Source organism: Gorilla gorilla, chromosome 2 (assembly GCF_029281585.2).
Source record: "Gorilla gorilla gorilla isolate KB3781 chromosome 2, NHGRI_mGorGor1-v2.1_pri, whole genome shotgun sequence".
NCBI lineage: Eukaryota > Metazoa > Chordata > Mammalia > Primates > Hominidae > Gorilla > Gorilla gorilla.
In genome coordinates, this window is record NC_086017.1 from 165,781,797 (window position 1) to 165,807,932 (window position 26,136).

The window sequence follows — 26,136 nt, forward strand, 5'->3', positions numbered from 1 at the left end:
CCTTGAAGAGGTCCTTCATGTCCCTTGTAAGTTGGATTCCTAGGTATTTTATTCTCTTTGAAGCAATTGTGAATGGGAGTTCACTCATGATTTGGCTCTCTGTTTGTCTGTTATTGGTGTATAAGAATGCTTGTGATTTTTGCACATTGATTTTGTATCCTGAGACTTTGCTGAAGTTGATTATCAGCTTAAGGATATTTTGGGCTGAGATAATGGGGTTTTCTAGATATATAATCATGTCATCTGCAAACAGGGACAATTTGACTTCCTCTTTTCCTAATTGAATACCCTTGATTTCCTTCTCCTGCCTAATTGCCCTGGCCAGAACTTCCAACACTATGTTGAATAGGAGTGGTGAGAGAGGGCATTCCTGTCTTGTGCCAGTTTTCAAAGGGAATGCTTCCAGTTTTTGCCCATTCAGTATGATATTTGGCTGTCGGTTTGTCATAGATAGCTCTTATTATTTTGAGATACGTCCCATCAATACTTAATTTATTGAGAGTTTTTAGCATGAAGGGTTGTTGAATTTTGTCAAAGGCCTTTTCTGCATCTATTGAGATAATCATGTGGTTTTTGTCTTTGGTTCTGTTTATATGCTGGATTATGTTTATTGATTTGTGTATATTGAACCAGCCTTGCATCCCAGGGATGAAGCCCACTTGATCATGATGGATAAGCTTTTTGATGTGCTGCTGGATTCGGTTTGCCAGTATTTTATTGAGGATTTTTGCATCAATGTTCATCAAGGATATTGGTCTAAAATTCTCTTTTTTGGTTGTGTCTCTGACCGGCTTTGGTATCAGGATGATGCTGGCCTCATAAAATGAGTTAGGGAGGATTCCCTCTTTTTCTATTGATTGGAATAGTTTCAGAAGGAATGGTACCAGTTCCTCCTTGTACCTCTGGTAGAATTCGGCTGTGATTCCATCTGGTCCTGGAGTCTTTTTGGTTGGTAAGCTATTGATTATTGCCACAATTTCAGCTCCTGTTATTGGTCTATTCAGAGATTCAACTTCTTCCTGGTTTAGTTTTCAGAGGGTGTATGTGTCGAGGAATTTATCCATTTCTTCTAGATTTTCTAGTTTATTTGCGTAGAGGTGTTTGTAGTATTCTCTGATGGTAGTTTGTATTTCTGTGGGCTCAGTGGTGATATCCCCTTTATCATTTTTTATTGCGTCTATTTGATTCTTCTCTCTTTTCTTCTTTATTAGTCTTTCTAGGAGTGTATCAATTTTGTTGATCCTTTCAAAAAACCAGCTCCTGGATTCATTAATTTTTTGAAGGGTTTTTTTTTTTAACTTCCAGGATACATGTGTAGGACGTGCAGCTTTGTTACATAGGTAAACATGTGCCATGGTGGTTTGCTGCACCTATCAACCCATCACCTAGTTATTAAGCCCCACATGTATTAGCTATTTATCATGATGCTCTCCCTACCCAAACCCCCACAACAGGTCCCAGTATGTGTTGTTCCCCTCCCTGTATTTATGTGTTCTCATTGTTCAGCTCCCACTTATAAGTGAGAATGTGCAGTCTTTGGTTTTCTGTTCCTGTGTTAGTTTGCTGAGGATAATAGCTCCCAGCTCCATACATGTCCCTGAAAAGGACATGATCTCGATCCTTTTTATGGCTGCATAGTATTCCATGGTGTATATGTACCATATTTTCTTTATCCAATCTATCATTGATGGACATTTGGGTTGATTCCATGTCTTTGCTATTGTGAATAGTGCTGCAATTAACATATGCATGCATGTATCTTTATAACAGAATGATTTATATTCCTTTGGGTACATAGACAGTAATGGGATTGCTGGGTCAAATGGCATTTTCGGTTCTAGGTCTTTGAGGAATCGCCACACTGTCTTTCACAATGGTTGAACTAATTTACATTCCCACCAACAGTGTAAAAGCATTCCTATTTCCCCACAGCCTTGCCAGCATCTGTTGTTTTTTGACTTTTTGATAATCATTCTGACTGGCATGAGAGGGTATCTCATTGTGGTTTTAATTTGCATTTCTGTAATGGTCAGTGATGTATTTGCCCAGCTTCTTAAACTGAAGTCTCTCCACTATTCTTTCCTTTTGCTGTTTGCATCAAATCAAGTATCAGTTCTTGTAGATCTCATCCTTTCCACCAGTCTTGTTTTCTCCATTTCTATAGTCTATCTTTGGTCCAGGCTCTCATTATTGACTTGCTAGAGTCCCTGCCTCTAGACAATGCTGCCTCCCAATCAGTGCATACTGTTGTTTTAAAATATGTATATCTTATAACGTCTCTCTTTGTTTTAAAAACTTACAATGGTTTTCTGTTTCACTCACGGATGAAGCTTAAATTTCTAACAAAGACATTCATTTTATTTTTCTTTTTTCAGCCTTTAAACATTTGCTTTTCTTTCTTAACCTCTCTTCTTTCTTACTACAACAAACTTCTTTCAATATCTTGAAAGCGAGACATGGTTTCTCTTGACTAGAGACTTGTGTACGGTTTCTCTTGATTAGAGACTTTGCCTGGAATTCAATCCCCAAATCCCTCAGCGTTGTTTACTCTACTACTTAACTGGCAGCTTAATCTCAGCTTAAATGTAGCCTGAATTCCCTAGACTAGATTAGGTGGTTCTGCTGTTTCCATAGCATCCTATAGTACTTAACACACTTCATTGGTACTACTTGTTGAGCTCTCTGCAAGCACAAGAACTCCATGGGTCTGTCTCTAGTGCTTAACATACTGTCCAGCACATATTATGTACTCAGCATATATTTGATTGACTGAAAAAAATAGAAAAACGGTAACACAAATGCTTTAAAACATGTTTTCAAAAAATTGTGAAAGGCTTTGGAAAATGTGCCAATAAAATAGTGTAAAGTACATGCTATAAAATTAGATGGTGTGATTTAATTTTGTAAAATAAGAAATATTTTGTACACTGAAAAAAGATCTAAAGTATACCAAAATGTTCATAGAGAATAAGTTTTGTTGGCAAAAAAGTATGTAATTTTTTTCTCATATACTTTTTTCAGTTTTGTAGAGTAAGTGTGATCAGTTCTATGATTAGAAAAAATAAATTACTTTAAAAGGAAAATCAGTCTTCTTTTCTCTGTTCTATGAAAGATATAAGAAGGATTTTAAAAAACTTATTTTACAATTTATTCTTTTAGTCATTTTTGACGGAAGGTGATGGAAGATTTTGTCTTTTTTTTTTTGAGACAATGTCTTGCTCTGTTGCCCAGGCTGGAGTGCAGTGTCATGATGTTGGCTCACTGCAACCTCCAACTCCTGGGTTTAAGTGATTTTCCTGCCTCAGCCTCTTGAGTAGCTGGGATTATAGGCATGCACCACCATGCCTGGCTAATTTTTGTATTTTTAGTAGAGACAGGTTTTCACCATGTTGCTCAGGCTGGTCTTGAACTCCGGAACTCGTGATCCGCCCGCCTCAGCCTCCCAAAGTGCTGGGATTACAGGTGTGAGTCACCGGGTTTTATCATTTTTAATTCTCTTTTTGACCCATAAAACATGTTTTAAACTATGATTAGAAATATTTGCTAAAATAACTCCTCCTAGACTTGGAGACACCCATAAGCACTAATGGAATAATCCTGTTCTAACTGACCTGTAGTTTTTTAAAGAACTATTTTTCTCCCAAGTAACTACTTCTGAAAACATTCAAAGGGTTTAGAATTCTTTCCTCAATATCCAAATTTAAAGAAGGTAAAATTACAAAAAATACATCATCTTTGCTACCTCACAACTCAGCAATTCTGGCTGGCTTATTAATCTTTTAACCCTCTCTTCTTTTTTATCTCTCAATTACATATTACAAATTATTTTGAAGTGAAAAATGTATTCTTTATTGAGGTTAATTTTAACTTGTTTTTTCCACAGATGTTTGTAGAGCACCTTCATATGCTTGGCAGAGTGTATGCTCTAAGAATGCAAAGTGAATAAGATATAGTCTCTGTCTTTCAGACACAGTCTATTGTGGGAGAAATACTATAAATATTATAAATATAGTCAGTCTATTGCAGGAGAAAAATTGTAAAAAGATACATGATAATATTATACAACACTATAATTCCTGTTGTATAGGGAGAACTAAGTGCCTAAGGCTCAAAAGAGATTAAAGAGGCTGCTATGGAAGCCTGTACCTTTTATATCTTCTCTGGTCCAAGCCACCATTGTCTCTAACCTAGATTAGCATAGTAGCCCTAAACTGGTCATTCCACTTCTACCCCTGAATCTCTGTAGTCTATTCACAACACAGCAGCCAGAAACATATTTTCAAAAGTGTGCCAGAGCATGTCCCTCCTTTGCTGTAAACACTTCAATGGCTCCTTTGCTAAGAATGAAAACCTGAGTTTTCATAAGTTGTTCCTGACTGACACTCCCCGACCCCCAGCCCCTTGCCCCAAATTACCTCTTTATCCTCACCTCTTCCTATTCTCATTTTGATCAATCTGCTGTAGTCACATGTATTAGTTTGTTCTCACACTGCTGTAAAGAAATGCCTGAGGCTGGAAAATTTTTAAAGAAAAGAGGTTTAATCGGCTTATGGTTCTGAAGGCTGTACAGGAAGCATGATTCTGGCACATGCTCAGCTTCTGGGGAGGCCTCAGGAAATGTACAATCATGGAAGAAGGTGAAGAGGAAGTAGGTACATCTCAGATGGCTGGAGCAGAAGGGGTTGGGGGAGGTGCTACATACACACTTTTAAACAATCAGATCTCATGAGAACTCACTCACTATCATGAGAAGAGCACTGCAGGTATTGTGCTAACTCCTTTATGAGAATTCCACCCCCATTATCCAATCACCCCCGCACCAGGTCCCACCTCCAACCCTGGGGATTAAAATTCAACATGAGATTTGGTAAGGATACAGACACAGTCCATATTATTCCACCTCTGGCCCCTCCAAATCTCATATCTTTCTCACATTGCAAAACATAATCATCTTTTCTCAACAGTCCCTCACAGTCTTAACTCATTCTAGCTTAACTCAAAAGTCCAAAGCCTCAACTGAGCCAAGGCTAGTCCCTTCTGCTTATGAGCCTGTAAAGTCAAAACCAAATTAATTACTTTCAAGGTACAATGGGGTTACAGGCATTGGGTAAATACTCCCATTTCAAAGGGAAGAAATCAGCCAAAAGAAAGTGGCTACAGGCCCCATGCAAGTCCAAAACCCAGCAGGGGAGTCATTAAACCTTAAAGCTCCAAAATAATCTCTTTTAACTCCATGTCACAGATCTAGGGCATGCTGGTGCAAGGAGTGGGCTCCCAAAGCCTTTGGCAACTCTGCCCCTGTGACTTTGCAGAGTTCAGTCCCCACAGCTGCTTTTGGGGGCTGGCATTTAGTGCCTAAAGCTCTTCCAGGCAAAAGGTGCAAGCTGTTGGTAGATCCACCATTCTGGAGTCTGGAGGATGGTAGCCTTCTCACAGCTCCACTAGGCAGTACCCCAGTTGGGACTCTATATGAGGGCTCCAACCCCACATTTCCCCTCTGCACTGCCCTAGTAGAGGTTTTCCTTGAGGGCTCCACCCCTGCAGCAGGCTTTTGCTTAAACATCCAGGCTTTTCCATACATCCTCTGAAATCTAGGTGGAGGCTCCCAAGCGTCAACTCTTGCACTCTGTGCACCCACAGGCCTAATACCATGTGAAAACCAGCAGGGCTTATGGCTTGCACCCTCTGAAGCAGTGGCCTGAGGTGTAGCTGGGCCCCTTTTAGCTGTGGTTGAAGCTGGAGTGACTGGAATGTGGGGAGCAGTGTCCCGTGGATGTACAGGGCAGCGGGGCGCTTGCTCTGGTCCACAAAACCTTTCAGTCCTCCTAGGCCTCAGGCCTGTGATGGGAGGGGCTGTCATGAAGGGTCTCTGAAAAGTCTTCCAGGTCTCTTCCCCATTATCTTGGTTATCAGTACTTACCTTCTTTTAGTTATCCAAATTTCTGAAGCCCACTTGAATTCCTCCCCCAAAAATAGGCTTTTCTTTTTTAACACACGGCGAGGCTGCAAATTTTTCAAACCTTTACACTCTGCTTCCCCTTTAAATAGAAGTTCCAGTTTTACCTGATTTTTTTGCTCGTGCTTATGAGCATAGATTTTTGGAAGCAGCCAGGCCATATCTTGAACACTTTGCTGCTTAGAAATTTTTTTTCACCAGGTACCATAGATCATCACTCTCAAGTTCAAAGTTCCTCAGATCTCTAGGGCAGGGACAAAATGCAGTTTTGTGCTTTGCTAATGCATAATAAAAGTGACCTTTTCTCCAGTTCCCAATAAGTTACTCATCTTCACCTGAAACCTCATCAGCCTGGCCATCTCTGTCTATATCACTGTATCAGCATTTGGGTCACAACAGTTTACCAAGTCTCTAGGAAGTTCCAAACTTTCCCTCATCTTCCTGTCTTCTTTTGAGCCCTCCACACCCTTTCAAACTCTGCCTGTTACATTCAGAAGTCACTTCCACATTTTCAGATATCTTTATAGCATTATCCCAGGTCTCAGTACCAATTTTCTGTTATTAGTCCATGCTTGGATTGCATTGCTACAAAGAAATACCTAAGACTGGGTAATTTATGAAGAAAAGAGGTTTAATTGGCTCACAGTTCCACAGGCTGTACAGGAAACATGATTTTGACATCTGCTTGGCTTCTGGGAGGCCTCAGGAAATGTACAATTATGGCAGGTGGCAAAGGGGAAGAAGACACATCTTACATGGCTAGAGCAGAAGGAAGAGAGAGATAGGGAAGGTACTTCACACTTTTAAACAATCAGATTTCATGGGAACTTACTCACTCACTATCATGAGAACAGCACCAATGGGATGGTGCTAGCCCATTCATGAGATCTCCACCTTGCCAACCCAATCACCTCTCATCAGGCCCCACCTCCAACACTGGGGATTACAATTCAATATGTGATTTGGTGGGGATGCAGACCCAAAATCATATCATCACATTAATCACTTTGCTGTTCTTTGAACCTACCTTTGGACCTCAAACTTTTTGCTGGAAAGTTCTTTACCCAATATTATTTTCTTGACCATTCTTTTTGCTGGAAAGTTCTTGACCCAATATTATTTTCTCCTTACTTCCTTTAAGTCTTGATTACATTACCTTTTCTATCAGACTATCCTGATAGAAAAGGCTATCAGGCTGTAATCTAAAGTTCCAACTTGTATACCCAAACACACCCAATTTCCATATCAAGCTTTATTTTTCCTATTTGCATTGCACTTACCACCATTTAACATTCTTATTGTCTACCTCTCCCTCCCTAAGGTCAGAGATTATTTTATTCACTAACATATTGAATACATTTACAAAAGATCTTGTACATATTAAATGCTCAATAAGTATCTGACAAAGGAAAAACTGACTATTGTTTTTGTTATAGTAAAATATTAGTTTTTACTAAGTCAGAATTTGTAATAATTCTTACGGAATTTATTTGATATTTATATATTCTATTAAAAATTGTGATTCATTTGTAACTACATAACATTTCAAAAAGTTGGAATTGGAAAAAAGACTAATCTCTTTAAGAGAACTGTTTTAAGCAATTTTTATTGAACGCATATGTAGACAATACGTAAAATGTTTATTTCTAGATGAAAACCCCTACCTGAGATTTTGAGTTAATAGTTGGTATAATTATATTTTACTGAAAGCAATAAAATTACATTTACTTTTAACTGGTGCGTTCTTCAGCCTTGAACTAATTTTGGACTGGCCATCTCAGCTAATGCCTCTGCATTAAAGGGTACTTACAATAATATTAAAATAAATCATATACAGATATAAAATGAAGTGTTGCAAGGATGCATTCTTCAGCTTTATATACCTCTGACATTCTAGGAGTCTTTGTTTCCTGATGAAAGGCACTAATAACAGCCTTTAGTCTCCCTAATGGCTAAAGCATGTTCTGTTGGAAAGGCACATTAAGGATATATTAATTATTTGAGGGAACTGGAGTACCCATTATTTCACTACAATATTTCAGTGACCTTAAAAAAAGGAAATGGAAACCATGAACTAATAACAAAGCCCTGTGACATTAAATGATGTCTGCAAAGCCTGGAAAACTTTACAAATGCCGTAAGGATTCAATAGTTGTAGAAATCTGTCTCTTTAAATTAAATCGATGTGCTGCCTCCACTGAACAATCAAGCAGGTGGGAATTGTGAATAGACTTGAACTGTGTGTCCCGTGATGTAAGGGTTTACCATGAACTCCTCACACCTTGGGCAATTCTCCATTGCATGTGATGACATGTATTTTTCAAGCAGTTGCACAGAAGTATAGTGTATTCCTGGCCATGGACCTATGATCCTGGGCCCGTTACCATGGAATCAGCACTGATTTTCAATAGGACCCTAGCTTTTACTATGTGGCATTTAAAGAAGTTATCTTTGTTAAAAAAAAAAAAAAAATACCTGGTGAGAATAAAGATCTCTCTGTAATTTAAAAAGGCCCAGAGCTCCTCCCATTCTTCCTGAGAGAAATTACCTAACTGCTAATGTGCTATGCAAAGAAGCTTTCCAAACTGCCTACTGCCTAATTAGCTTTATTAAAAATACACGTCAGACTTGTTTTGAGTGGTGGGTTTATTATCTAGAAAATGATACAAACACAGGATTACTGAATGAAAACAAGTAAACAAATTCTCAACTTATCATAAAATTTGTTAGGATTAACCAAAAGAACATATTAGTATGTTGGTCTTACTTGTCAAATTGTCAAGCAGGTAGGAGGTTTCAATTATGAGCTCTTGGTTTGAAATGAAGAGAGTGTGAGCTTCCTTCCACCCCCGATTATTTTATGTTCATCTTAATTTTCAGTTCTCAAAAATATTTCAGAGTGAGATGCTGGTTTTTTCTTCTTCCTCTTTCAAAGTTTCATCAATTAGTATTTGACATGTGTATGGAATGATAAGTGTTAGTTAACATAATAAGGAAGCAGGAAAGCAATTTGCCTTTCACAGCCATACATTTGAAAAACTAATCGGTGCTTATAAATCTTTCCTAATCTCCTGCTTTTCCCCCAAAAATGAGTTTGTGCTCTAAAATTATGAGACTTGAAGAGTAATTGTAGTATACCCTGTAAATGGTAATATGGGTTTGGCTGAATTAATTCTACTGAGCATTTGCCCACCTGTTTCCACCATTACTGATTAAATGAACTCAGTCTAGATTGAATATGAACTAATGTATGCAATATTGTTATAAAACCTTCAAGATGCTACAAATTGAAGATACTCTAACTGGTAAAAATATCCTCCCTGGAAAGACAGGGAATCAAATCCTTATTCTGTCAGAATGTGTCTTTCTGCATGGTGTTGGGTAAATAAAACTTATCTTTTCTTAGTTTCCTCTTCTTAGCATAGATATAATAATAGTACATTCAAAATGAATTGTAAGAATTATGGAGCATCCTTGCATTGCACTCCACAAGGTTTGGACTTCATCTTGATCTTCTCTTCTACACCTGCTTTGGCCTTCAAAGGATCTACATTGACTTTTGATGCAGATACCAAGGACAGATTATAGCTATTTTCTAGTGTAATTGTCAGACGAATAACATAAACCTTGGTTACCTGATCAGCCTGGCAAAATATGCCATTTTTAATGGTTATATCTTTGAATATTCTATTTCCTTTGTTTGCACGGGATTATTCTTGCATAAATCTTAGTTCACTTGAGGCAAGTTTTTAAAGAACAACTGGAATATTTCTGGGTTGAAGACTAACAAGTTCTGAGTAAATCTTAAAAACAGAATAGTTTTCTTTCCTCATATATCAATGTTATGAGAAAAGTGGTTAGATTATATGGATGAATATGAAAAAGCTTACATAAAAATCTGGAGAATACTGTCATACATATGAATTCTAGTTTACTTATAAATATGGCATATGTATTCTAGTTTGCTTATAAAATTTTAGCCTTTCCTAGCCTCAAGAAAAATGAATGACTCCTCTAATCTAGGAATAAGTTAGCACAAAATTTAACCACCACCACGACTACCTCATTAATGTCACACTTCTCCTATCCTTCTCACACAACCCCAAAGCAAAGTGAACAAAGCAAAACAAACAAACAAAAAACCCTAAGGTAAATAACCAAGAAACTACTATCAACACCAATATGTCAACTACCATTTTGAAGAATATCATTGTTATTGTTACAACAATCTATTAAAAAAGATTCACTTATCTTCATTTGACCAATAAAGAAACCTAGTTTCAGACGTTAAGTTACATGCTCAAGAATTAAAGGTGATAAGCGGTAGGATCAGGTTTTAAACCCTAATTTAAAAACTGGTGCTCATTCTATTTTCATATCCCTAAAACATTGTTTTTAGAATTATTAAACTGGTTTTAATGTAAAGAAAAAAAACCTTGTGCTCATTCCATTCTATCGTGGATTTCTTTCAATAACTACCTTGCCCACTGTGGAGTGTTACTATAAGCATTCAATAAAATAATGTGTTTGAAGGCATCCTAAAATACTGTAAAATTCTCTGCACACATGTGACTTATATAGGTGGTATTTCCTTTCTTGGAGATTTCATGAGAAACTAAACCAAGTTTAAACAATGTGGTATAATTAAAAAAAATTGACTTTTAGAATCAAATTGGGGTTAAAAATTAGGTCCTACTGGGATATTATTTTACACTTTATGTAGCAGTGGAGGGAGAACCGGGGCTTTGCCTTTGTCCTTATTTTCACTCACAACATACTCTACCACAGCTGGCTCCTTCCTCATGACTCAAATCCCAGCCCTAAATTCTCAGAGACCCTTCCCTGAAAACCCTGCTTAATGTCCCTATTTCCACTCAGCTATTCTATATCTTTCCACCAGTTTTAATGTTTTAATAACATTTGGTATTATTTAAATTACTGGTTTTTGTTACTATTGTTTGCTTGCTTACTGTCTTCTCCTGGGAATCTTGGCTTTTTTGGCTGTACATGTACCCCTTGGTGGACAGTTGATGTTTAATAAATATTTGTCAGAAGACTATCAGCCTATTAGGACACTTCAGTTCCATTTTGAGGTCAACCATTAATTATTTGTAGGATATAACAAATTACTCTGAACCTTAGATTCTTATCTTTTAAAATAGTGAAACTCTAGAGTCTACAGAGATACATTCTTGTCACATAGAGTATTGTCTTAAAATAAGAAAATGCGAGAGTCAATTGAACAGAGCACACAAATCTCTTTCAACTTTAAAGTTTGATGTATCTAAATCTTTGATGTGTAGCTTACATGTAATCGGTTTACATGTAATCACATAGAAATATATTCAAATATGTACAAAAACATTGAGATTTTGAATCCCTATGAATCTTCTCTATCCTTCTATTAACCATTTGTACTCTTTATGATCTGGACATTCTGTTAAGTTGATACTGCATGGTATTTTTTAAAAGTGTCTTTTCTTAGAAGTTTAGTCATGACCTTGATTAAAATTATGATTGATGCTCAATAGTGGCAGACTCTAAATAATTCTGCCCTTTGTCTGCCTTTGTCATTTTATTTACATTTGTCATGACTTGCAATCTTTTCAGACAGTGATCACCCACTCCTCGCTATTTCTTTCCATCAGAATTATTGCTTGCATATCACCTTTTAAATAAAACAGCAAAGTTAGGCTTCTGTAAGGATAACACTGTGTTTAAAACTAATTAAATAAAGTGAAGAAGATAAGATTTTTGATGGTGACTCTGTTGAAATATTTGCCAAAACACATTTTATTACTGAATTAAAGGATCATGCACCAGTAGCATAGAAAGACTAAAAAGGAAACTCAGTGAGAATCACTGAATTCAATATTTGTTTTTCAAGTTATGACTGATAAGTTGTTTTAGGATTTAGAATTTACAAAATAGACTTTGGGGTGAACTCCTTTTAACTTCTTCTCCTTTAGCAGTTGCAATTATTTGTCTAAAAGAAGTCTTTGAAGGGGTTGGTTAATAGCAAACTGTATTTCTATTTCCAGTGATTTCCTAATTTTAATTTTTTTATAGTTTTTACATCCACAGAAAACCTTTTTTACATTACATACACAATATTAGGTAATCACAATTCTTGTTTTATGACACATTTACATTATTGGTCTATATATGGTCTCTATATATCCATCATAAAATAAGCACCCAAGATTTCATCACCCAACACAAAAAGTAGAATATTGATAATAACTAATTACCACCTAGAAAGTCTTCCTCTAGCCTGTCCATATGATCTCAAACCTGTTTGCCTCATAAACTTACCTGCTACCACTTTTACCCACCTGCTCTTTCCTACCCTGATTTTCATTCTCACCACAACCCTCCTGTTCACCTATTACCTTTAATCCACAATCTATATCTTGCTAAAATAAGTGAAGGCTCTTTGGTTGTAAATGACAGAAATTGATTCTAGTTAATAAGAATTAATTAGAATTATACTTAATATAATTTAATGGAATTAAACAGAATTAACTAAAATTAAACTAATTCTAATTAATCAGAGAAAAACAATTGTTGTGAGAGGGCTTAAGCAATGGAAAGAGAGGCTGAGAACCAAGCTACAGAAAGACAGGAATTATAGTAACTACAGCAGAATCACATAAGTGGATTTTTTGGAGCGTGAAGGGATCAAGGAGTGGTGAGGGCATGATTCAACGCCAATGCTCTTAAATGTGTGATTTGTCCAGTGGAAGTCATGTACCACCCTTAGCCTAGGAAGAGAGCAGGGTATCTTGATAAACTGTCCCACCAGACTATATCCAACAAAAGAACAGGCTTCAAAAGCAAATTTGGGTTGCTTTTCATAAAGAAGGGGAAGAAATATTGAGGTCAAAGGCAGCACAAATTCACACGAGAAATACTTTCTTCACTCCAGACTCTTGAACTACCATCTTAACGCAAGTTGATAATTCCTAGCTGAATTAAACTTTGCAATCTTTGACCTATAGCTCAGTCACCTTATTCCACTCCTGTTAATGTTGAACTACACAGAATTAACAGTATTTGTTTGTACCTACAAAATGATAATTTTGCATGGTTTAAATAAATATAGCTGCATAAAGAGTAGAATCAGAGTAGAAGTGACTCACTACATAGTTATGGTCACATTTTCCTCTTTCTAGTTACTACAAGAAGAGCTCACTGTTTATTTTAAATTGTTGCAATCTATAACTTATTTAGAGTAAACATTCTCAAATAGTTTTCAAAGACACAGTGGAACAGTATGGACTGCTGGGTCACACAGATTTAGTTCGGAGTGCCTATAGTGGGTACTATGTGTGTGACCTCAGGGAAATTACTTAACTTCTCTAAGACTTGGTTTCTACATCTAGTAAACAGGGACAACTAATGTTTCTCATCTCACATTGTCCTGAGTATTGAATGAGATTACACATTTAAAATGATTAGCACAAAGTCTGGTACAAGGAAGCATGGAAGCAATGTTAGTTATTGTTATTGAATAATGACATGTATAACCTTTGCAATATGAAAATTCTCATATTAAAAGCTGCAATCAGCTCTGTTAATTGAGGCTGAAAACTGAATTTATTTGGTGGGGCAAGCATTCCTTTAGTTAGGTTGAACCCATTTTGGTCAAAAGAATAAACTACGCACACTGCTTCAGGGACTTCTGCAAACTGAGAATTTAAGTGTTTTGTTTAACAAGGAGAATGATTCTATTCACAGGACAGTGCTCTTGCACAATCAGGAAAATGTGTGTATTTGTGAGTGTGCACCTGTGGGGATGTGTTTTCTAATTGTGAATTTATAGTGAACTGCTCTGTAAATTATCAATTGTGACTGAGATTCACATATGTGCTCTATCCAAGTAATGCTCTTAGATTAGGACCAGAAACTCCATTACTAATCCCGTACACATCCATTATTTTTCATTAACATGTGAGATATTTTTTCTTCACTTTGATTATCTGAATCTTTCAAACAAAAATTTTTACTTGTAATATAGGAATAACATGGTCATTTGTAACTCAGAGAGTTGTCGTAAGTCTGCAATAAGGTAACAAATGCACAGTGATGTTTTATGTATCATAAATCACCTTATACAATGAGCTACTATTACTATTTTATATTTATATTGTTCAACTCAAAGGCAATATAAAGTAGTAGTTAAGAGTATAAACTCTAGAGCCACACTACCTGAATTCAAATCCGAACTTCACCACTTTGGGCAAGAGACTTGAACTTAGAGTGGTTCATTTTCCTCATCTCTAAGTTGAGGATAATAATAATACCCTTCTCAGATGGCTATTTTTAGAATTAAATGATTTCACTTATGAAAAGTACTTATAACAATGCCTGACATAAAATAAATGATATGTAATTATTTGTATTGTTTTTATTTTCTTCTTTCTTAAAGCTGATACATTGAGTTCTACTTTTTACAGTCATTTCAGGATTGGTGATTACAGCTTGCACCACACTGTCATGCCTTGTTATATGTTGTCCTAAAATTATATCATTGGGTGAATTATTCATGTCTTCATGTCTTATTTTTGCATGTGAATTATCTGGTCCAATGGAGTTAGGTAATGCTGTCTACATTTTGTTATTTCCCAAAGGAACTAATAATTCTCTCTCACATGAATTAAAACCTCTCTTCCATTATATTTCACTTATATATTGGTTTCTGCCAGTCATTTTGCAGTTTTTATCTTGACAGAAAAGCATTCAAATTTGCCAGACTACATTGATGTACATTTGGTGTACAGTTCAAAGTCTAGTTTTAAATCTGAAGGACTTTACACAGTGAATAATAGCTAAGGTTGTTGAGCCTCCATGAAAAGATATTCAAAGTTTAGTTCTGTCAGACCAACGTGGCTACTGATGTCATAGATAAGATTATATAAACATCTTCAAAAAATACACACCTCAAACTTTTACTTTGAGAAAGAGTGTCAATTCTTGGCAAAAATGAGCAAACACACAGTTACACACACACACACACACACACTCCAAAATGAAAACAAAAAGACATTAAACTGAACTTTCAAGCAATCATTTCAAGATAATTTCCTAAAAATCTGACCTGAAGCTTTTGTGATTATGAAGCATATTTTTCAAGGTAGTAAGATATATTTTGATATCTTAAAGATATACTTTAACATTTTTAGCTTGTTTAGTAACTCTTAAGTATTAGACATATGATATTTATATATTTAGACATATGATAAATTGGCCTCCTTTTGAACTCTTTTATTGTGTTAAAATTGTTTATTTTACTTTTTAAAAAATAAATCTTTTATTTCTAAACAGAAATAGAAATAAATTTTCTTTTAAAATTCCATGATAGTAGAGGCATATAAAATAAATCTTTAAAAATTTAACATATTTTAGATTCAGAGGGTACATGTGCAGGTTTCTTACATGGGTATATTGCATGATGCTGAGGTTTGGGGTACTGTTTATCCCATCACACAGGCAGTGAACATAATGCCCAATAGGTAGTTTTTCAGCCCTTCTTCCCTCCCTTCCCCCTCTAGTAGTCCCCAGTATCTATTGTTCCCGTCTTTAGGTCCATGTGCACCCAATATTTAGCTCCCACTTGCGTTTCTGTATTAATTTACCTAAGATAATGGCCTCCAGCTGCATCCATGTTTCTACAAAGGACATAATTTTGTTCATTTTCATGACTGCATACCATTTCATGGTGTATATGTACCACATTTTCTCTATCCAGTCTATCATTGATGGGCATCCAGATTGATTCCATGTCTCTGCTATTGTGAATAGTGTTGTGATGAACATATGCATCCATGTGTCTTTATGGTAGAATGATTTATATTCTTTTGGGTTTGTACTCAGTAATGGGATTGCTGTGTTGAATGGTAGTTCTGTTTTAAGTTCTTTGAGAAATTTTCAAACTGCTTCCCACAGAGGCTGAACTGATTTACATTCCTACCAGCAGTTTATAAGCATTCTTTTTCCTCCACAACCTTTTCAACATCTGTCATTTTTTGACCTTTTAGTAATCACTATTCTAACTGGTGTAAGATCATATCTCATTGTGGTTTTCATTTGCATTTCTCTAATGATTATTGATGATGTTGAGCATTTTTTATATGCTTGTTGGCTGCATATATGTCTTTTTTTGAGAAGTGTCTGTTCATGTCCTTTGCCCACTTTTTAATGGGGATATTTGTCATTTGCTTGTTGAATTGTTTAGGTTCCTTATAGATTCTGGATATTAGACCTTTGTCAGATGCATAATTTGAAATTATTTTCTCCGTCATTGGTTTAATTTGTTAATGATAGATAACTGGGGTATATTTAACATGGACAAAATTTGTAAGAAACTGATACCAGAGAGAAATGCCATGCTATATCCACATTGTGGTGTTTTATAAGTAGTTCTCTACAATAATAAATTCACTCATTCAACAAATATTTATTGTGTTTCACCAATGTTTACACACCCTTACATGTACTGAAGGTATAGCAATGAAAAAAATTTTAAAAAGTACTTGCTTTGAGGAACTCATATTCTAGTGAGGGAGGTGAATAACAAACAATAAACAGGTAAATATATTATGGAGTCATTTAGTAATTCAATGCTATGGAGAAAAATAAAGCAGGAAGGGGAAATAAAGTTCTGATAGAGGGAATTGCTGGTTCAGGGAAAACCTTTATTAGACAATGTCAATTGAACAGAAGCCTGGAAAAATTGAGGGAGAAACTGTGCTGATAGATGGGTGTGAAGCATTCCAGGCAGAGGCTACAGTGGTGCAAAGGTCATGAGATGAGAGTAGGATAGGCATATTTAAGGAACAGGATGATGGAGGGAAGCAGGCAAGGGAAGAAGGGTAGGAAGTGAGATCAGAAAAGGTACTGGGCTACGCGGCACCATGGTCTTTGTAGGGCATTACAAAGACTTTGACTTTTTTGTGTGTGAGATGGAAAGCTACTGGGGTTTTGAGCAGAGGAATGATATTATCTGTATAAAGTTTAAGCAATACATTTGGCTGATACTGGACATATTAAAAGATGGGAAATCTATAGGCTGAAAAATTTGAATGGCAGAGTTGGGCAAGGGTTCAGTCTGGGAGGCATTCAATGCAAGCAAGAATTGTCATTGTCATTTTAGATATTCTTTAAGAATAAGCAAAATTTTTAGAAGGGTTGATAGGTATTAAGGTGTCAATGTGCTATGCCTTCTCAAATTATTACATGTTATACCAACATCTTTATAAAGAATAATATTTTTTCTGAAAGGGAACGTATGCTGGGTATAAAAGGCTTGGAATAAAGATTTTCTGATGTTCTTAAACACAGTAATAATATATCAAGCCAAATAAATTACCACTTTTTCTTTAATTTTTCTGATGGGAGAACAAATTGAATCTACGCTAACTTTAAGAGACCTATAAATTCTAACAGAGAAGTCAAGAAATAAAATATTAATAAAATTACAATTTAAATATGGATTTTGTAAGAAGATGATCATGAGATGTGACCAAATTTATATGCACAATTAAAAGCCTAATTTGGGTCATTGTTTCATTTTCTGTGGCCTTTACAGTATTAATGTTGCAATAGAAAAAGAAGATTCAAGTTAATTCAGTAGAGAGTCAAACGCTGGCCACTGTAAATACAACTCTTGATTACTTCATTGGTAAAGGTAAATCATCATGAAAGGTTTCTGACAAAATCAGAATCCCCTTTTCCTGCTTAACCTTGCCCTTTCCCTTTCTTTTTGTATTGTGAGAATCAATACCTCCAATATTTGGTGCTGAAATATTAATTTCCCACGTCATAAAACATCCCAGTCTCTTGAGCAAATTTTAAGTTCTCTAGTGTGATTGTGGCTTACTAGAGATTGTGGCTTATTGATTCTGTGTTATTGTTCATTACATGTAAATACTGTGATGATGTTTAAGATGATAAGGTACTAAATAAATAAAAGTTTTGATTACTTACTCTTTATAGTTGATGCTGAGTTATAATTATTCAGGTACAGATCTGCTTAGTTGAGCAAATTAAAACCACTAATTTCCTTGAAAACATAGAATGATTTTAGACAGATATTCTTTCACACATCTTTAATAGCATCTTATTTTGTTACTTATGTCTCAAGGAGCTAACAAATAATCTTTTATTAAATTTTTGATCTCAGGCACAGTGCTGGGTGCTTAGGAGAAGAAATGAATCACAGGTCCTTGCTCTTTAGGCACTTGTTGCATAACACAAAGGAACCATTTTTCTAAGATTCAAGGTTTTTCTTTTGCTATTTATAATTTTAAAATTCTGTTGAAGAATTAAATTTAATTAGCATTAATGAGAACCCACTTTTTCTCAGGGCCTTCCTTGGTTCAGGGGAGTATAAAAAGACACACTCCCTATTCTCATGGAGGTAACCATGGCTGACTAGAGAACAACATAGGGTGACTCTGGTTGATCCTAGAGTGGATGATGACTGAATAATGCAGGAGCTCAGAAAGAGGTAGGACCATTATGGTTTTTGCTTGGTCAGCAGTCATAAGGACATGGTTCTAGAACTATAGTCTGAAGTATGGGAAGTCTGTGAAATGTAAGGAAAGCATTTCATAGATTGAGTCTATTGAGAATAAGAAACCTTCGCTACACTTGGATATGGTAAAAAATGGATGGGGTTATATAAGCACCATAATGAGTAATAAGTGCCTTGATATTACCCCACTCCCCCTACCATTCTCCCAGCCTTGCAGTGAACTGACTGCTGAATTATATATTTTCTTTTTTGGTAAAAAATTAAATAGTTATTTTTGCATCAGGGAGATATTGCAGAAGTTTTCACCCATCATTCGTCACTTTCCTCTGACTTAAAAATATGGAGCACAAGTTATCCTGACCGCCTTTCACTTAATAACAACACTTTGTAAAAACGCTTTTTGCCTGAGCAACTGCTAAGATACAGAGCATAGAGTATAGGTATTCTTCCAAGCAACCCACTTCTTGCAGAAACTGGAAGGAAGCCAAGAGAAAAATCAATCACAATTATTTTGAAATGAAGTTTCACAGTGTTCTCCTTACATTATTATCTATGAGTTTCCTAAGATCACTGACAATGTCTTACTCACTGTTGATTCCCTTGTCACCCAGAACTGTGTCCAGCAAATAATATGATGTAAATGTTTGTAAAATTTATAAATAAGTAATAAGTAAAATTGACATCCATGCCAGGAAATCCAAACATTTGTCCTTTCACTCATTAACTATATCTGATCTTTTTCTCTCATATAGTTTCAAATATGGAAATATCTGTCAAAATATCTGCCATGTCCTTTTTTTTTTTTTTTTTTTAGACAGGGTTCTCACTTCGTCACCCAGGCTAAAGTATAGTGATGCAGTCTCGGCTCACTGCAGCTTCCTCCTCCCAGGCTCAAGTGATCCTCCCACCTCAGGCCCCCCAAGAAGTTGGGACTACAAGTGCGCATGCAACCATGCCTGGCTAATTTTTGTATTTTGGTAGAGACAGGGTTTTGCTATACTGCTCAGGCTGGTCTTGAACTCCTGAGCTCAAACAATCTGCCTACCTTGGCCTCCCAAAGTGCTAGGATTACAGGCGTGAGCCACTGTACCTGGCCTGTCATGTTCTTAATGCCTGAAGTCTTCATGATTTATTTTAGTGTCCCACAAAGTAAACACTGGAATAAAAGATCTGTTCACAGGATGAATTTTAAATTTCAGATTTCAACCTCGGAAATCTGATATGGTGGCTGGCTGGTGGTGGACTTCATATTTTGGAGAAAAGATTAAGCAGGAGATCCCCACCAGCCCCCATTACTACCACAAACATCGACAGTCCTTCCTACAGGAGAATCCTGCAGTCCTCACAACCCCGGATCTCAGTTTGGAGAGCTGCCAGGAATTCACACAGCTACACTGCCCTAGATGAGGAGCACAAAGTGCATACTTTCCATCCCACACCCACCGGTTGTGAGCCAAGCCACTGCAGCATGATACCATCTTAAGACAGACACCTCTGGAATGCATCTTTCTTAGGGCAGTAGCCACTGCATCTTTCCAGCACTGGGGCTCCACCTTCATTATGCCAAGCCCAGGTGAGTGGCTGAACATCACAACCCCAACTGTGCAGAGACTGGGCCTGGAATCAGCTATGATTCTGGTCCTGCACAGCAGGAAAACCAACTTCTGCTACTCTCACTTCCAGCCAGAGGAAAAGTATGGCAGTCCCACCCAAGGCAAACTCACCCTCACCCTAGAGCTGGCCAAACCACTGTGCACCTTCCCCTAAGAGGCCTCTGAGTCTCCAAGCAGATGACATGCCACAAAGCCAGCAAAGAGCTATATGCCTGGGCTCAGGACCTGAGAAACAGCCCCATAGTGCCCCTGCCCCCTCTGCAAACATGCCCTGGTCTTCCCAATGGTTCTGCACCCCGAGTAAGGTCCTGAGAAACAGTCCTACAAGCCATCACCGGCAGGTATGCCCCTGGGCCAGCCAAGCAACCAAGAGCTCATGACCTGGATCAGAGAAACAATCCTGTGGTCTACCTACAGTGGGCACATCCCTGAGCTGGCCAAGTAACCTTGCACATGCATCCCAGACATGAAAAACATCCCTGTGGCCAACCCCAGTGGGTGTAACCTTGAGGCAGTCAAGCAGATTCGTACCTATGTCCCAGATCTGAGAAACAGCTTTGTGGGCCACCCTCCAACAGGCACATCCTCGCAGGCTGGTCAAGCTGCTGTATGCCCAAGTCCCAAGTTCAAGAAAGAGCCCCATGGGCCCCCTCTGGTGGGCAAACCCGCAGCTAACCAAGCAGCTCTGTATCTACGTCCTGGGCCTATACAATAGCCCCATGGGCCACATTTGGCAGATATACCCCTAGGCCAGTTGAGCATCCCTGCACCTGCATACCAGGCCTGAAAACAGCCCTGCAGATTGCAATTGGTGTTCATACCCCATCACCAAGTCTAGCCAAGCAGCCTTAGCTCATGTCCTAGGCTTGAGAAACAGGCCTGTGGGCTGACCCTGACAGACACATTTCTAGGCTGGCCAGCAGCTATGTGCCCATATTCTGGGCCTGAGAAATAACCCTCTAGGTCGCTCCTACCAAATATGTCCCCAGGGTAGTGAACCAACCATGTGCCCTTGCTCATGGCCAGAGTAACATCCCCATGGACTAAACCCTGGAGAGCCAGACCCCAAGTTGGCCTAACCACCATGTGCACAGATTCATCCCTGACCTGAAAAATAGCACAGTGAGTATACCTATGGCAAAGCCATACTATTATTGCCACAGTCTCTCTTATCCTAGGCCACTGAGAAATTCACAAATGCCAGTAATGTGGATTATAGCTGAAGAAACTACAAAGACTACACTACTATAGTAGCCCAGTGCACCCCACCAAACCAACACCCTAAGACCTATTCATACAAATAACCATTTTCTAAAATACCTGCTCCAAGAAATTGGAAGAAGTCACTTTCCCACAAAATTCACAGATACTAACATATGGTGTGGTGACTACTCAAAGACCTAGAAGCAAAAATACCATTTGACCCAGCAATCCCATTACTGGAAATATAACCCCCAAAATATAAATTATTTTATTACAGAGACACATGCATGTGTATGTTCATTGCAGCACTATTCACAATAGCTATGACATAGAATCAACCCAATGATTCCATGTCAGCCCATCAATGGTAGACTGGGTAAAGAAATTGTGGTACCTATACACCATGACATACTATGCAGCTGTAAAAAGAAACAAGACCATGTCCTTTGCAGGGACATGGATGGAACTGGAAGCTGTTATCCTCAGCAAACTAACGCAAGAACAGAAAACCAAAATAATGAGAACGCATGGATACATGGAAAGGAAACAGCACACACTGGGGCCTTTCAGGGGATGTAGGGGTAGGGAGAGCATCAGGAAGAATAGCTAATGGTTGCTGGGCTTAATACCTAGGTGATGGGTTGATCTGTGCAGCAAACCACCATGGCACACATTTACCTATATAACAAACCTGCACATCCTGCACATGTACCCCAGAACTTAAAATAGAAGTTGAACAAAAAAAAGAAAATAACTAGGGACACATCAACTATGAAAAAATGTCACCTCCAAAGAAAAACAATAATTCTCCAACAGACACTAATCATAAGGAAATATATAAAAAGCCAGAAATATAATTTAAAATAATAACCTTCAGGAAAATCAGTGATATACAAGAGAACATGTGTACACAATTCAATGAAATCAGGAAAAAAATTATGATTTGAATGAGAAATTCAACAGAGATAACTATCATACAAAATAGTCAAACAGAAACCTAGAGCTAAGTAATTTAATGAATGAAATGAAAATACAATAACAGCTTCAACAAACTAGACATAGCAGAAGAAAGAATTTTTGAACTTGAAGACAAGTCTTTTGAAATAACACAAGCAGACAAAAAAGATAAAAGAACACAAAGGAATGAAAAAAGCCTATGGGATTTATGGGACACCATTAAACACATTAAGTTGAGAAAGAAAGAAAGAAAGAAAGAAAGAAAGAAAGAAAGAAAGAAAGAAAGAAAGAGCAAGCAATTCACATTATGCACATTCCAGAAAGAGAAGAGAAGGAAAACATATTTAATAAAATCATAGCAGGAAGCCTCCCAAGTCTTGGGATAAAGATAGGCCTCCATGTTTAGGAAGCGCAAAAACCTCAGATAGATTCAACCCAAACAGGCCAACAGCATGAAAACATGCAAAACTATAAAACTCACTGGTAGAGCTGATACACAAAAGAGAAAGAAAAATAAATAAATCCTACCACTACGGAAAACCACACAGCTGTAAAAATAAGCAATAACAGAGAAAATAGGGAAGAAAGGATATACAAAATAACCCAAAACAATCAATAAAATCACAGGAATAAGTCATTACCTATCAATAATAACCCTGAATTTAGATAGACTAAATTCCCATCCAAAAGATATGGACTGGCTGAATGAATATAAAAATCAGACCTGACTATATTCTGCCTGCGGGAACCTCACCTCACCTTAAAAGATACACAGACTGAAAGATAAGGGATGGAAAAGTATATTCCATACAAATAGAAACCAAAAACAAGTGAGAACAGTTATATCAGACAAAACAGAATCCAAGTTAAAAGCAGTAAAAAGAGACAAAGAAATTGTAAAGTAATAAAGGAATCAATCCAGCAAGAGAATATAACAATTGTAAATATATATGTACCCAACACCAGAGCACCCGATATATAAAGCAAATATTGGATCTACAGGGATAAATAACTGCCAATAGAATAATAGTTGAGGAATTCAACAGCCCAGTCTCTGCATTGGACAGATCATTTAGATAGAAAATCAACAAGAAACATCAGATTTAAATTGCACATTATACAAAATGGATCTAACCAATTTACAAAACATTTCAACCAACAGCTGCCAAGTACACATGCTTTTCCTCAGCACGTAAGAATTTTCATCAGCACATCAGCAATTTTCCAGAATTGACTGTATGTTAGAATATGAAACAATATTCAATAAATTTTTAAAAATTGGAATTAAACCAGGCAGTTCCAAGATAGTTGAATAGGAACAGCTCCAGTCTACAGCTCCCAGCGTGAGCAATGCAGAAGATGGGTGATTTCTGCATTTCCAACTGAGGTACCAGGTTCATCTCACTGGGCTTGTTGGACAGTGGGGGCAGGACAGTGGGTGCAACCAACTGAGTGTGAGCCGAAGCAGGGCGAGGCATCACCTCACCCGGGAAGTCCAAGTGGTCAGGGAATTCCCTTTCCTAGCCAAGGGAAGTGGTGACAGATGGCACCTGGAAAATCGGGTCACTCCCACCCTAATACTGCGCTTTTCCAACGGTCTTAGCAAACGGCACACCAGGAGATTATATCCCGCTCATGGCTCAGAGGGTCCCACGCCCATGGAGCCTCACTCATTGCTAGCACAGCAGTCTGAGATAGAACTGCAAGTTGGCAGCGAGGCTGGGGGAGTGGCGCCCGCCATTGCTGAGGCTTAAGTAGGTAAAAAAAGTGGCTGGGAAGCTTGAACTGCGTGGAGCCCACTGCAGCTCAAGGAGGCCTGCCTGCCTCTAGACTCCACCTCTGGGGGCAGGGCATAGCCGAACAAAAGGCAGCAGAAACCTTTGCAGACTTAAATGTCCCTGTTCGACAGCTTTGAAGACTCTCAGCACAGAGTTTGAGATCTGAGAGTGGACAGACTGCCTCCTCAAGTGGGTCCCGGACCCCTGAGTAGCCTAACTGGGAGACACCCCCAAGTAGGGGCAGACTGACACCTCATACAGCCAGGTACCCCTTTGAGACAAAGCTTCCAGAGGAAGGATCAGGCAGAAACATTTGCTGTTCAGCAATATTTGCTGTTCTGCAGCCTCCACTGCTGATACCCAGGTAAACAGGGTCTGGAGTGGATCTCCAGCAAATGCCAACAGACCTGCGGCTGAAAGTCCTGACTGTTAGAAGGAAAACTAACAAACAGAAAGGACATCCACACTAAAACCCCATCTGTACGTCACCATCATCAAAGACCAAAGGTAGATAAAACCACAAAGATGGGGAAAAAACAGAGCAGAAAAGCTGAAAATTCTAAAAATCAGAGCACCTCTCCCCCCTCCAAAGGAACGCAGCTCCTTGCCAGCAACGGAGCAAAGCTGGATGGAGAATGACTTTGATGAGTTGAGAGAAGAAGGCTTCAGATGATCAAACTTCTCTGAGCTAAAGGAGGAAGTTTGAACCCATCGCAAAGAAGCTAAAAACTTTGAAAAAAAATTAGGCAAATGGCTAACTAGAATAACCAGTGTAGAGAAGTCCTTAAATGAACCGATGGAGTTGAAAACCAAGGCACGAGAAATATGCAACGAATGCACAAGCTTCAGTAGCCGAATCGATCAACTGGAAGAAAGGGTACCAGTGATTGAAGATCAAATGAATGAAATGAAGTGAGAAGAGAAGTTTAGAGAAAAAAGAGTAAAAAGAAATGAACAAAGCCTCCAAGAAATATGGGACTATGTGAAAAGACTGAATCTACATCTGAGTGGTGTCCCTGAAAGTGATAGGGAGAATGGAACCAAGTTGGAAAACACTCTGCAGGATATTATCCAGGAGAACTACCCCAACATAGCAAGGCAGGCCAATATTCAAATTCAGGAAATACAGAGAATGCCACAGAGATACTCCTCAAGAAGAGCAACTCCAAGACACATAATTGTCAGATTCACCAAAGTTGAAATGGAGGAAAAAATGTTAAGGGCAGCCAGAGAGAAAGGTCAGGTTACCCACAAAGGGAAGCCCATCAGACTAACAGCTGATCTCTCAGCAGAAACTCTACAAGCCAGAAGAGAGTGGGGGCCAATATTCAACATTCTGAAAGAAAAGAATTTTCAACCCAGAATTTCATATCTAGCCAAACTAAGCTTCATAAGTGAAGGAGAAATAGAATCCTTTACAGACAAGCAAATGCTGAGAGATTTTGTCACCACCAGACCTGCCCTAAAAGAGCTCCTGAAGGAAGCACTAAACACGGAAAGGAACAACTGGTACCAGCCACTGCAAAAACACTCCAAATTGTAAAGACCATCAAGGCTAGGAAGAAACTGCATCAATGAATGAGCAAAATAACCAGCTAACATCATAAATGACAGGATCAAATTCACACATAACAATATTAACCTTAAATGTAAATTGGCTAAATTCTCCAATTAAAACACACAGGCTGGCAAATTGGATAAAGACTCAAGACCCATCAGTGTGTTGTATTCAGGAGACCCATCTCATGTGCCAAGACACACATAGGCTCAAAATAAAGGGATGGAGGAAGATCCACCAAGCAAATGGAAAACAAAAAAAGGCAGAGGTTGCAATCCTAGTCTCTGATAAAACAGACTTTAAACCAACAAAGATCAAAAGAGACAAAGAAGGCCATTACATAATGGTAAAGGGATCAATTCAACAAGAAGAGCTAACTATCCTAAATATATATGCACCCAATACAGGAGCACCCAGATTCATACAGCAAGTCCTTACAGACCTGCAAAGAGACTTAGACTCCCACTCAACAATAATGGGAGACTTTAACACCCTACTGTCAACATTAGACAGAACAACGAGACAGAAAGTTA